We start from the raw sequence: 12906 nt of genomic DNA, 5'->3' as shown, positions 1-12906 counted from the left end.
GAGCCAACAGGTTCTTTACAACATTCACTCCATCCCTGCTAATGTCTATCTCTTCTTTTCCCACTCTTCACCATCTTCTTGTTCTCCGAAAGTCTCAGCTATGTCTCGCAATCTTTTTCACTGTAAGGAATCTAAAACTCACTTGCCAGTCATCACAAATTCATGAGATTGTCTTAAAATCCTTACTTAAAACACTCTTTGGTTTATCTGTTCATTTGCCTTATGGTTTATGAAACTGTTGGTCATATTCTGAGGACAATTTCAATTATTTTCCCTCCACCTCTGTGAAGACTAGAAAATTAATTACAAAAGAAGGCGGCATAGGCTTCTCACTTAATCACTTAAATCATGGAGCTACATCTCTAAGAAGATATCAAACACTACAATAATTAAGATAAAATCATGAGAGGTTGCAAGATTGGTCTTTTTTCTGTTTCCTGCATTTCATTTTTCTCTCCATAGTCACCTATTTGTTTGGTCAGTTTGTTCAATTTGTTCAAACTCTGATACTTAGCCCTTACGCAACACCAAACAGGCATTGTCTACCTAGCAAGCACTTGTTATGAGATTTGATTTACAGATAGGAAGAACTGTGAAAAAAGTTAACCAATTTACCAAGGCCACCTCTTCAGTCAGTATGAGTGCCAAGATTAGAATGTAGCTTTCACTCCCTGCTTAGCCTTATGCTGTTCTTCGGTATAAGGTTTCTCTTTCTTGTGACTATGCTAAGTGCTCAAAAGAGGAGCTGTCTCCATAGTAGAAAACTGGCTTGCAGCCAGAAGGGAGCAAGAATGTGGTGCTGTAGTTTTATATTCAGCATGAAATAGGGAACTAGTCTAGGATTTTACAAATTAATCAAGGTGCCCACAGACAGGAGTAACTGTGAGCCTAAAAGGCCAGCCTGGAACTACTGTATGTATGGCAAAGGAGAGCAGAGAAGGGTAGAAGGATAAGAATGAGGAGGAGGTGTCAAAGTTACTGACAGGTTTTATTCCTAGAGAATGGTTTATATTTTCAAGTGACTGGTTGATATGAAGCATCAAGGTTGTCTTTGCAACACAAAGGTACAGTTACATACTTTTAAAAATAGGAGCTGAGATTAAACATAATATTTTATGAGCTCTTGAAATCTGGAGGGTCCATGTCCATAGTTTTATGGGCCCCAGACGTTGCTGCTTACTTGAATGTGCAATTGCTCTGTTTACATGAACAGATGGGTTTGCACACACATAAAACTGGCTCCAGCTGAGCGTATAGTCCTAAGAGATGCCATTGGCCATCAAATGGTTACAGAGCTAGAATAACCTCCAACAGATTAAATATTAACAAAATATTGCTTACTAGCCTGAGATGAAAGAATGTCTGAGACTTCCCAAAGCAAGAATGGGCACAGATTTAGATGACATTGATATTCTGAATATTTGAATAAAACAGTGAATATAGAAAGAGAAATAGTACTGTGGGTGGGTATACAGTCCCAGGATAATTACATTAGGATCAACACGAATGGGAGTAAAACAAACGAGGTATCAAGCAAGAAATAGGGTTTGCAAAACTCTCAACAATAAGCTGAATAACAGATGAAGTTATAAATAATTCTTCCTAGGTTATTGGTTGTGTGATTTTTGTATGTTTTTTGTTTTTGTCACACTGTGGGAAGAGCAAAATCTCAGATTCTTCCCTAAGGATTACTCATTGGCCTGGATCGTTTCTACGTTTGTATGATAAGAATTTTGTAACTCTGAGTTTGTGTATGCATTTAATTTTCACTCTCATTCTTTTTCTGGTGCCTAAGGAATCCAATCAAATCTTCATTGTGCCAGCCATACAAACAAATAAAACAAAGATAGTCCATGAGGTAGTTTATAAACCCCAATGGCAGGGAAACAGCTAACTGGAGTCCAAGAACAATTAATGTTCCCAGCTGCATCTGGAGGGTGGGCCCAGCTCACATTAGGATTAGAATTAACTGACGAAGGGCTGAAGAAAGAATGAGTCACAGCTGCAAGAAGTAAGGTGTCCAACAAAGGACAGAATGTGGGGCTATAAAAAGGAGATTGAAAAGATGATTGTGCGTCTCAGTACCCCTTTCTGAGCAGAAAGTTCTGCCAGGGGGCTAGAAGAGAAACAGGGAGATTAGAGGTGTCAATTACAATGTTTTCCTGAGCCTTTGTAAAAGGGTGAGATCCTATGGAGGTAGCCTGGGTATGAGTTTCTGGAAGACGGAGATGCAAAGAAAGCGGGGAATTAAGGAAACAGGAACAGGGTCCCTAGGAAGAAAGGAAAGTGTATTACAGGAGCTGGAAAACATTCTGTATAGCCTGGAAATGAGTGAAGTGTCTGTGGTGGAATGAACCCAGCAAGTATTTCTGGAAAAGGAGTCTAGAAGTAGATTGTTGTAGAAAGTGGCCTGAGGAGTCAGAGAAAGCTTATTATGTAGTTCCTGGTTGGAAGCATATGCACCCACTCTACCATGCCCTGACAACTCAAAGGAACAATTATATGAAGATCTTGACAGATTGATCAAGGCCACACCTGCAACAGACAAACTACTCCTACTTGGAGATTTCAATGCCCAAGTAGGGGCTGACAACGAGAACTGGAAAGGAGTAACTGGGCCACATGGTGTAGGCCAAATGAACAGCAATGGACTACTCCTTTTGAGCCTTTGTTCTGAAAATGACCTGACTATTACCACCACTCTGTTCCGACAAGCGGATAAATACAAAACAACGTGGATGCACCCTAGGTCTAAACAGTGGCATCTGATAGATCGTGTCCTTATCAGAAGGCGAGACATCCAAGACATACTGATCACCAGAGTAATGCAAAGCACAGAGTGCTGGGCAGATCACAGATTAGTCAGGATGTCTCTTCAACTTAACATCGCTCCCTCTCAGCACAAATGCCATAAGCACGTGCAACCTGCTTTTAACATAGCCAAACTGAAGGATGCTCAATGTTTCAACAATTTTCAGAGAGTCTCGATGACAAATTAACATCCCACGGTCAACTGATCAGTACTGTAACCAGAAAGTAGGATCAGTTCAAGCAGATAGTGACTGACGCATCAGTAACATCGCTTGGACCAAAGAAAAGAATACATCAGGATTGGTTCGATGAGAACCAAGAAGAAATATGTTCAGCACTGAAAGTAAAGAGAAAAACCTTTATTGAAGGGTGGAATGACCCCTCCTCAGTCTCCAAAAGGGACCATTTCAAGCACCTTGAGAGCAAAACACAGAAAGACCTCTGTCAGATACAAGACAGCTGGTGGGAGAGCAAAGCCAAAGAAATTGAGCACTATGCTGAGACTCACAACTCAGAGATGTTCTTTAGTGCTATTAAGACTGTCTATGGACCTTCTAAACCAAGGACTACCCCATTGCTCTCATCAGACAACACAACATTGATCAAAGACAAAGAGGGCATCAACAAAAGATGGCGAGAACACTTTAGCAACCTCCTTAACAGACCATCGACCCCGTGAATAATAACCTCCTCAATGAAATTCCACAACAACCCGTCGTGACAGATTTTGACTTTCCACCCACTATAGATGAGATTAAGAAAACTGTTAGCCAGATGAGTTCAGGAAAAGCTCCAGCAAAAGATGGGATACCAGCAGAGATATAGAAAGCGGCAGGTCCGGAAGCACTAGCAGAGTTCCATAGCGCAATCATAAGCATCTGGGAGGATGAAAACATTCCACAGGACCTCCACGATGCTATTATTGTCTCCCTTTTCAAGAATAAAGGCAGCAAAGCAGAATGTGGAAACTACAGAGGCATCTCCCTCCTCTCCGTTGGAGGGAAGATCATCGCCCGAATCATCTTGAACTGCCTAATAGGCAGCATTTCCAAGGCAAATCTACCCGAAAGTCAATGTGGTTTTCGACCTGGCCGGAGCACACTCGACATGGTGTTTGCTGTCAGACAAATACAAGAGAAGTGCATTGAACGGAACATGCACCTGTATGCTGTCTTCAAAGATCTGACTAAGACGTTTGATACTATCAACAGGGAAGCCCTTTGGACCATTCTAATACAACTTGGCTGCCCAAGAAAATTTGTCCAGATTTATATACATTTTCCATGATGGCATGACAGGTGAAGTACTGTCTGATGGAGCCACATCAGCCCCCTTCAACATCACCAAAGGCGTGAAACAAGGATGTGTTCTCGCTTCTGTCCTATTTAACCTGTTCTTTGCATGCATCCTTAACCATGCAATGAAAGATCTGGACCAAGGTATATACTTGAAATACCAGCATGATGGTTCACTTTTTGACTTCTGTCGCCTGAATGCAAAGACTAAGACAGTGCAGAAACTGCTTTCTGAGGCACTCTTTGCCGATGACTGTGCCCTTATGGCTCACGCTGAAAACAATCTTCAGCACATTGTCAACAAGTTTGCTGAGGCCTTGTAACTTTTTGGACTACCTATTAGCCTCGGAAAGACAGAAGCTCTCCATCAGCCTGCACCTGGATCAAATGCTCCCGTCCCAAGTATCTCCATTGATGGCACTCAGCTTAAAGTAGTGGATAACTTTAAATACCTGCGTAGTGTAATATCCAGTGAAGGATCACTGGATAATGAGATCAACGCGCGAATATCCAAAGCAAGCCAGGCACTTGGCTATCTGCGTGTCAAAGATCTAAACCACCATAACATCTGGATGTCAACAAAAATGCTTGTGGACAGAGCTGTTATTCTCTCATCTCTTTTGTACAGGTGTGAAACATGGATGCTATATAGGCGTCACATCAAGCAGATTGAAGCATTCCACATGCGCTGCCTCCATAACATTATGAAGATCTGCTGGCAAGACAAAGTGCCCAATCTTGAGGTCCTCAAGAGACCCCAGATGACAAGCATTGAAATGATGATTATGAAGTCACAACTACGCTGGACTGATCATGTCAGCCTCAGGGATGCCAACAGAATCCCTCACCAGCTTCTGTATGGTGAACTCTCCAGGGCATCCGGCGTATAGGACATCCATGGAAACGCTACAAGGATACCATCAAAGCCAATCTGCAGTACAGCAGTATCAAACCTAGGGACCTTGAGGGCACCACCAGTGACAGAACACAGTGGCGTGCAACAGTCAGAAATACCTGCATTGCCTTTGAGGAAGACCTCTGCCAGCGTCTACAAGAGGCATGCGAATGACGTCACAGAGCATCAGCAATGCACAACCCACTGATTGCGGACTTCCCATGCACCAGCTGCAGCAAAATGTGCACCTCTAGAATTGGCTTATACAGTCACCAGAGGGCACACCATGAAACCAATAACAGATTATCTGCACAGATTTGTCATCATCGGATCAATGGACTACCATTGGAAGCTAGAGTAGAATTAGGACATGGGTTTCTGTGGTGGCCTCTAGAGGAAGATAGCATGAAAGCCTCTGGATGACGAGTCCAGCATTGGCTGAAGACTTGGTGTAGGGTTTTTGCACTATTCCCTGGAATTTTGTTACAATACTGCCAACTTGGAGAGATTATAGTCTGTTTCTTAGGAAAGTTTCTTGGACTTTTTAAGCCCCTGTGTCCATTCACAGCATTTGTGCATGTGACAATTCATCTTGCCCACTCTCCCATGTGTATTGGAAGAGGTGTTTTTGGCCCCAGGGGCAGAAGCTCTTGGTCCAGGAGCTCTGACCCTCATGTCTACATTTATCCTGCCCGGAAATTAAGCCATGTATGTATGTATTGGCATATCAGAGCCACAGTGGAGCCAAAAGTAGCTTCTAGTGAAGAGAAAAAGTGGTAAAGTTCGATATTTTGATATTTCAAACCTTATTTTTTTAAATCAAGAACTTTGCTCTCAGGTCAGCTGAGTTGGGAGGGAGAGGACATGCGTTGCTCCTACTGAGCTGCCACAGCAAACTCATCTTTGAGAATGTGTAGGTGTGTAAATATGGACTACAATGGGATCCTGTGCTGTTTAAGATTCATAACCAGTTTAGTGTTCAGTATTCTCCAGAATTCATTGCAGAGTCATTCCCTGGAAAGTACTTGCTACCAACATAGATGCAAGATTAAATACAAAAAGGTCTTTCAGCATGGTTCTATGGAATTGGAAGCACCGGTACAAAGATGCAATTGAGGCAGCTGGTAAAAATGGAAAGTTGACAAAGCTAAGATGATCTTGCGAAGGAATGTATAGGGAGCTGTCATTTTTATCTTCTGATGCAAAAAGATCTCTGAGCAGAGGAAAGAATGGAACATCAGACTTTATACATTTCACTTTTATTGGCTATTAAATTAACTCTTTAAAACACACTGGAAACAGAGTTTCAATGACTTTCAAAATTTTATGTCCCTCCATTAGGCTAGCCACTAAGAAACAGTCTCAATCAAGCTTGCCAATGCACAGAGTTTGAGATCATAGTATCATATCATAGAATCATAGAATCATAGGCCTGGATCAACCCCCACTAAGTCATCCCAGCCAGGATCTTGTCAAGCAGGGACTTAAAAACCTTGAGGGATGGAGAAAACACCACTTCTCTAGGCAACGTATTCCAATACTTCACCACCCTCCTGGTTAAGTAGTTTTACTAATATCCAACCTATACTTCTCCCTCTTCAGCTTCAGACCTTCTTCTGCCATCTGACATCACTGAGAACAGTTTTTCACCCTCCTCTTTAAAGCAACCACTTCTCTAGACCCGCTCGAAATGCTCCTCCTAATGCACCCTAGTATGCTGTTAGCCTTCTTGGCTACAAGGACACACTGTTTACTCATCCACCATAACCCCTAGGTCCTTTCCAATGTACTGCTGTTGAGACAGTTGGTCCCCAGCCTATAACAATGCTTGGGATTCTTCCGCCCCAGGTGTAGGACTTTACACTTCTCCTTGTTGAACTGCATCAGATTTCTTTTGGCCCAGTCCTCCAGTTTATCCAGGTCACTCTGGATTCTCTCTCTACCCTCCAAAATATCTACCTCTCCCCCTATCTTTGTGTCATCTGCATACTTGCTGAGGGTGCAATCCAGACCCTCATCCAGGTCATTAATAAAGACACTTAACAACACCAGCCCCAGAACTGAGACTTGCGGCACTCTGCTTGAAACTGATCACCATCCAGATATTGAGACATTAACCACTACCCTTTGGGCCCGATGGTCAAGCCAGCTTTCTATCCATCTTATAGTCCAAGGATCCAATCCATATTTCCTTAACTTATGGACAAGAATGTTGTGGGAGACCATATCAGAAGCTTTGCTGAAGTCAAGGTGTATCACATCCACTGACTTCCCCACATAAGGCTAAATAGTGGCACATGGAATATTGCGTGCTCTCATATCCTTCTTCCACAACCAAATGAAGAAATCACTTCATATGCTGGAAGAAGTAGATATAATCCTAAAAAACATCTCTGAGTTTAGACTTTTCAGCCTCTTTTTCACCCCCAGCAGCTAAAGTGGTTTTTCAAACAGAAAATTGCTCCACTTACATAAATATAATTGACTTGAATGGGATTGGAATTCATCTTAATAACTATTCAAGAATAGATAAATTTTTCTTTAGGGTTGGAATGAACATTTTAAAAACATACAAATGGAGGTATCTACTTTACTAAATGATAGCAGGCAGAAATGCTACAGTTAATCACTTAATTTCTCATAATCTTTTCTAACTTACCTTCCTTATTATAACGTTACTTCAGCCACTTTGTAATTAATAAATTGCCTCCAAGACAAAGTTGACCTGCAAGATGTATCTTTCAAAATAGTAAAGTTTTACATACCAGGCTATGATTGATAAATATATTCTTGCTTCTGCTTTCTGATAGTAGAAAAACTAAGGCCCAGTTACAGAAATGAAAGATGGGCGGATGCACCAGTGTCTGAACCAAAACCCCGATGCTAGCAAAGTTAATATGTAGAGTTCAGCTTCATTGAAACGTAAGAGCACTATGAATGCATATTCAATGCCAGAAACCTGTTCAAATGACAGAAACCTGATGAAGAAATCAGTTCTCAAAAGACATACCATTTTTACTCTCAATCTTCTCTGCACATCATGCACTGCCCCCCATCAATCTGTTCCCATGTTACTCATACTCATTACAGCTGTCTTCATATCTGTCCCCCTATATGTGTCAACATCAAAGCAAAAAGCTGCAGATAGATGAAAGACAAGCATCAAGACAGGGGCCATCAAGTTTACTGTAAAGTTATTGATTACCTGCCTCAGGGACAGGGCACATGTGGGTATGCGGTACAAGCAATTCATGGTTGTCAGAGGTAAGAGTTCAGGTTCTCAAGGCTAGAATGATAGAACTAGAGAAGCAAAAACAGAGGAATATAAAGTCAGGAGTCTTTTAAGTATAGTAGAGCAGAATCACTGACTGATTTTTCATGGGCAGCTGAAAAGGCTGAAAATTGCAGGATGGGAGACTGTCAAGCTGGAGAAGAGGAATAATCCCATAGTTGGGACCCACCTTCCAGCTGATGCCATGATATCCCGTTGCACTATCAATATCCCTCCAGGGCTGAAATCTTAGTTATTGGAATGAGAAAGACAAAAGTACTGCCAGTTTCAACTGTCAGCCATAGTTAGGTTTGTGACAACCAGATTCTCTGTGGTAGCATTCTCTAAATTTCAAGTTTAGTGAGACAGGCAAAACTGTTAAGTCTCAATGTATGGCTGAGACAATGGTACAGAGAGGAGGAATCTAAGTTTTATTATAAAGAAACTTTTGGGAAAGGTTTGCCCTGTACAGGAGGGATGGGCTCCATATAAACTAGAATGGAACCAGATTACTGGAACATAAAGTTAAAAAGGTTGTAAAGATTTTTTTTAACTAAGAGGTGGAGGAGAGAGAGCTCAGATGTGACCTTCCCCAAAGCATTTCACTCCTTGTCTCTTAGGCTGTGTCTAATTCAATATTTACTAAATTCAAAATTTAATCTTGATATTATGAATTCAAATAAAGTGGTTACAAAGCTTCTTGAAATTTGACCCACCTTTTCTCCATGTTGAATCTCTGCATCCCCATTGCCCTGTGCAAGATCGACAGAGTGAACACTGAATTGTGGGTACCTATTCAACAGTGCCTTAGCCCCAGTTGCTTATGGGTGATTCATGTTGGAATTCCAGAATTCCAAGCACTGTCCCAGAATTCACAACATCAGTAACTGAACAAAAACTAAACTGGAGATCGTGCCATTTCCCACTGCAGCATTCCTGCACAAGCATGGATCCCCAAATGCTCCAAATCATAGCAAAGATCATTTCGGCTACCACAGTGGCTGTTGTGCAATTTGTCCTTTCATTCCAAAGCTCAGTGACAGTTGGCTATCTAATCTCCCACCTGCAGTCCAAGAACTCATCATTGCTGGCTGACATGAACGCATTGCTAATGGTGGAGCAGCAGTTTTGGATTTATGAGACCAGTGCACACTGGTGGGACCCTGTCATTTCGGAGTCCTGGGATGACCAGCAGTGGGTGCAGAAATTTCGCATGCACAAGTCTACTTTTATGGAACTTTGTGATGTGCTGGCACCCATCCTGAAGTGCAGCAACACAAGAATGAGGCCAGCTTTAACAGTTCTTGAGCGAGTGGCAATTGCCCTGTAGAAGTTTCCAATGCCTGACAGTAACCATCCAGTGGCAAATCAGTTCAGGGTTGGCAGATGTAGATTGGGGTCTGTGGTAGTGGAGGTGGCATATGCAATCTGTTGGCTCTCTTCAGGAAGACTGTGATTCTGTGAGATGTACAGGCCATAGTGGATACCTTTGCTGCCCAGGGCTTTTCTAACTGCAGTGGGGCCATAGATGGCACGCACATCCCCATCATGGCCCTGGCTCACCTTGCCTCAGACTATAGAAATTGAAAGGGGTACTTCTTCATGGTGATGCAGGGGTTGGTAGATCACAAAGGTCATTTTACTGACATCAATGTTGGCTGGTCATGGAGAATTCAGGACACACGTATATTCCTAAATTCAGGACTATACTGAAAGCTCCTTAACGGGACATTTTCCCCTGATTGGAAAATCAAGACTGGTGATGTGGAAATGCCTATTGTTATATTGGGCAACCCTGCTTACCCTCTGCTCCTCTGTCTCATGAAACCCCACACAGGAGCCCTAGACCCCAGAGAGGAAAACTTTAACCACAGATTTAGCAGATGCGGAATGATGGTGGAAAGAGCCTTTGTCCATTTAAAAGCAAGGTTCAGATATGTACTGACTTATTTGGACCTTTCTGAAGGCAATGTCCCCACCATGATTACAGCCTGCATTATGTTGCACAACATATGTGAATCCAGGTGGGAGACTTTCCCATCAATCTGTAATTCCAAAACGGAGGCTGTAGACAGGGCCTACTCACAGGCACCTACACAACCATCCATCAGTAGCCACATTCAGGCAGCAGTGATAAGGGACACTTTAAAAAACAGCTTCAAGACCGATCTGTAATGAACATACTACTGATGTATTTCTCTACCATAATGCCCGTAAGCAGAATGCATGTGGCAGGTAGCTGTGCCTTCAGTACCTCTCCCAACCCACCCCCTTGCATCAGCTGTGACTCTCCTGTGGACTGGGAGGATCAGTGAGCAGCTGTGACTTCATCCTTCCCCCAACCCACCCAATTTGATTTGTGTTTCCCCCACTCACCTGCATGACAAGAAATCACACCAAGCTCAAAGGAACAATTTTATTTTGGGAGGAGGAGAGGTTTAAGCGGCCAGGAAAAGAAGCCTTTTCAAGGGTGCTTGAATAGCCTTTTGCAGTGATCCTAGGGGCTGGTGTGGCAGGCTATCCTTGCCCTCCTTCGCCTCATGAGCGGACCACAATAACAAGAGGTGGGCAGCCTCTCCTCAGGGGACTCCAGTCATCAGGTGCAATGCTGGGTTGGGAGTTCCTCTGCATCTGCAGTAGGGAGCACAGGACCTCTGTTTGCTCAGTAACGTCTGTTATGAGCTTTGCCATGACCTCTGTCTGCTACCCTGAGGGCTCATGATCGCAGTAAAGAGCTACTGATGTGATGCGACGCAATGGGCAAAGGAATTTTTTCATAATGGGTTCCCTTTATATTTGCAGGGCTAGGCTGCTGAATTCCAATTCCAATTCCAATTCTAATTCTAATTCAATCAAAACTTCGCGGGCTTACTTTGACCTTCCCGCACACCTGAAAGCAGCGCACGATGAAACGGCCATAGTTGGAGAGTCATGGCGTAGCTTTGTGGGATACATATGGGACATTTCTGGAGGCTAATACATTTGAATTAAGGACATGGTACTTCCACACTAGCCTTGATTTGAGATTTTAAATTTGAATTCGATGTTATACCCATCTTGTAATATCGATATTTTGTAATCAATATTAAGGCTTAATAAATTGAGTTAATCATATTAACTGAGCAGACATTTACATTTTAATATCAAGCTAAAGCCATGAAATTCAATTTTATCTGATAGTGTAGATGCAGTCTTAGCTTCACTGAAGAGCCTTGTTCTTTTCGCCCCTCCAAGACAGGTTGGAATGGAGGTTAGTATGATGGGTGAAATCATAGAGAGCTGGTTGTTGGGAAGAATGTAATTTGGGAGACTGCAGGGGCCCCAGGTGCAATTCGGAATAAATTTTTCCTTCACTCAAACTCAAGAGATTCAGCACATTGTACTTAGCATGTTCAGGGGTCTCCAAGTAACTTCTTGCCTGTTGTCTCACTTTTTGCCAATGAAAGAGGTAGCCGACTTTGCTCCAGTGTTGATGCTTGTCACCCCATTTCTTCCAAATATGGAGCTGACCTGCCAACAGGGACCTCTCATTGTTATTCACAAGTCTGGAGCTGCAGGGATTGAGAAGAGGTGAGAAAAACTCAAACCATTTTTCTACAGGAGAAAGTCAGAGAAAAAGCCTGAGAGTGTAAGAGTAGGATCAGCTCCTTCTTCTCCTCTCCCAACCCCTTACATATGTAAAAAGATGCCCACTCTGATGAGGGAAGTACAGAATATGCTAACCCACCTTCCACAAACAGGGTAGAAAAATGGGAAAGCACAGCCATCTTTACCAGAGGCATCCTCCCTCTCACATGGTTTGGCAACATTATGACTATTAGTTTAATGTGAAATACACAAAACTCACAAACACATCCTTCTGCCGCCCTTTCCACCATCACCCCCCACATCCCAGGGCAATCTTTTTTTTTTTTATTATTACCTTCTGGTTTTTTAGCTTTTAGGGTGCAATTGCAGCATGGGGTTTCAGGTTTTTCTCTGCAATGATGACAGCAAAAGCTTGTGAAAAATAGTTGAGATTCTCATGCAGTGTCTTGTTTCCAGGAGCTGGGGCTTTAAGGAATATATTAATAATCATGATTTGAAAACATGTGTGGCCAGATTTTCTGAGGGTGTGGGCACCTTTATCTCAGTGGGTATCATTAGTCCTATTATAAATTATGGGAGATGGTAGCTATTTTGAGCAAAAGAAACTTATGAACATAATGGCAAAGATAGGGGGAGGAGGAAGAATCAGTAATTACTTTGCTTAATTATAACCTAACTTATTTAAAAGCACATTCATCACTGGCTTACAATGAGTTTTAACCATATGGAAAGTATTCAGGATAATGAACTAGCCACTTGTTAGAAAAAGGAGACTTAAAAAGGTGAGATTCTGGAGAAAAAATATTAAAAGTAGTAACACCAACCCTTAATGTCAATAATCACAAGTCTTTGACTTAAATTCGTGATATTTAAAAAAAAAATTGTGAAGGGGGTTATTTGACTCTTTTTCACTTGCCTGCTAGCTGAGCTTTTCAGATGCACTTCGGTAATATTTTCAAGCATTTCTCTGCAACCATGAAGGCTATGATTTTATTAAAATGAAAGCTGAACGCTCCTTTTGGGACCTGGGTCATTAAGTAAAAGCT

The sequence above is a fragment of the Carettochelys insculpta genome, chromosome 1 (assembly GCF_033958435.1).
Source record: "Carettochelys insculpta isolate YL-2023 chromosome 1, ASM3395843v1, whole genome shotgun sequence".
NCBI lineage: Eukaryota > Metazoa > Chordata > Testudines > Carettochelyidae > Carettochelys > Carettochelys insculpta.
The sequence above is the reverse complement of the archived record's forward strand: the minus strand, read 5'-3'. Positions refer to the sequence as shown.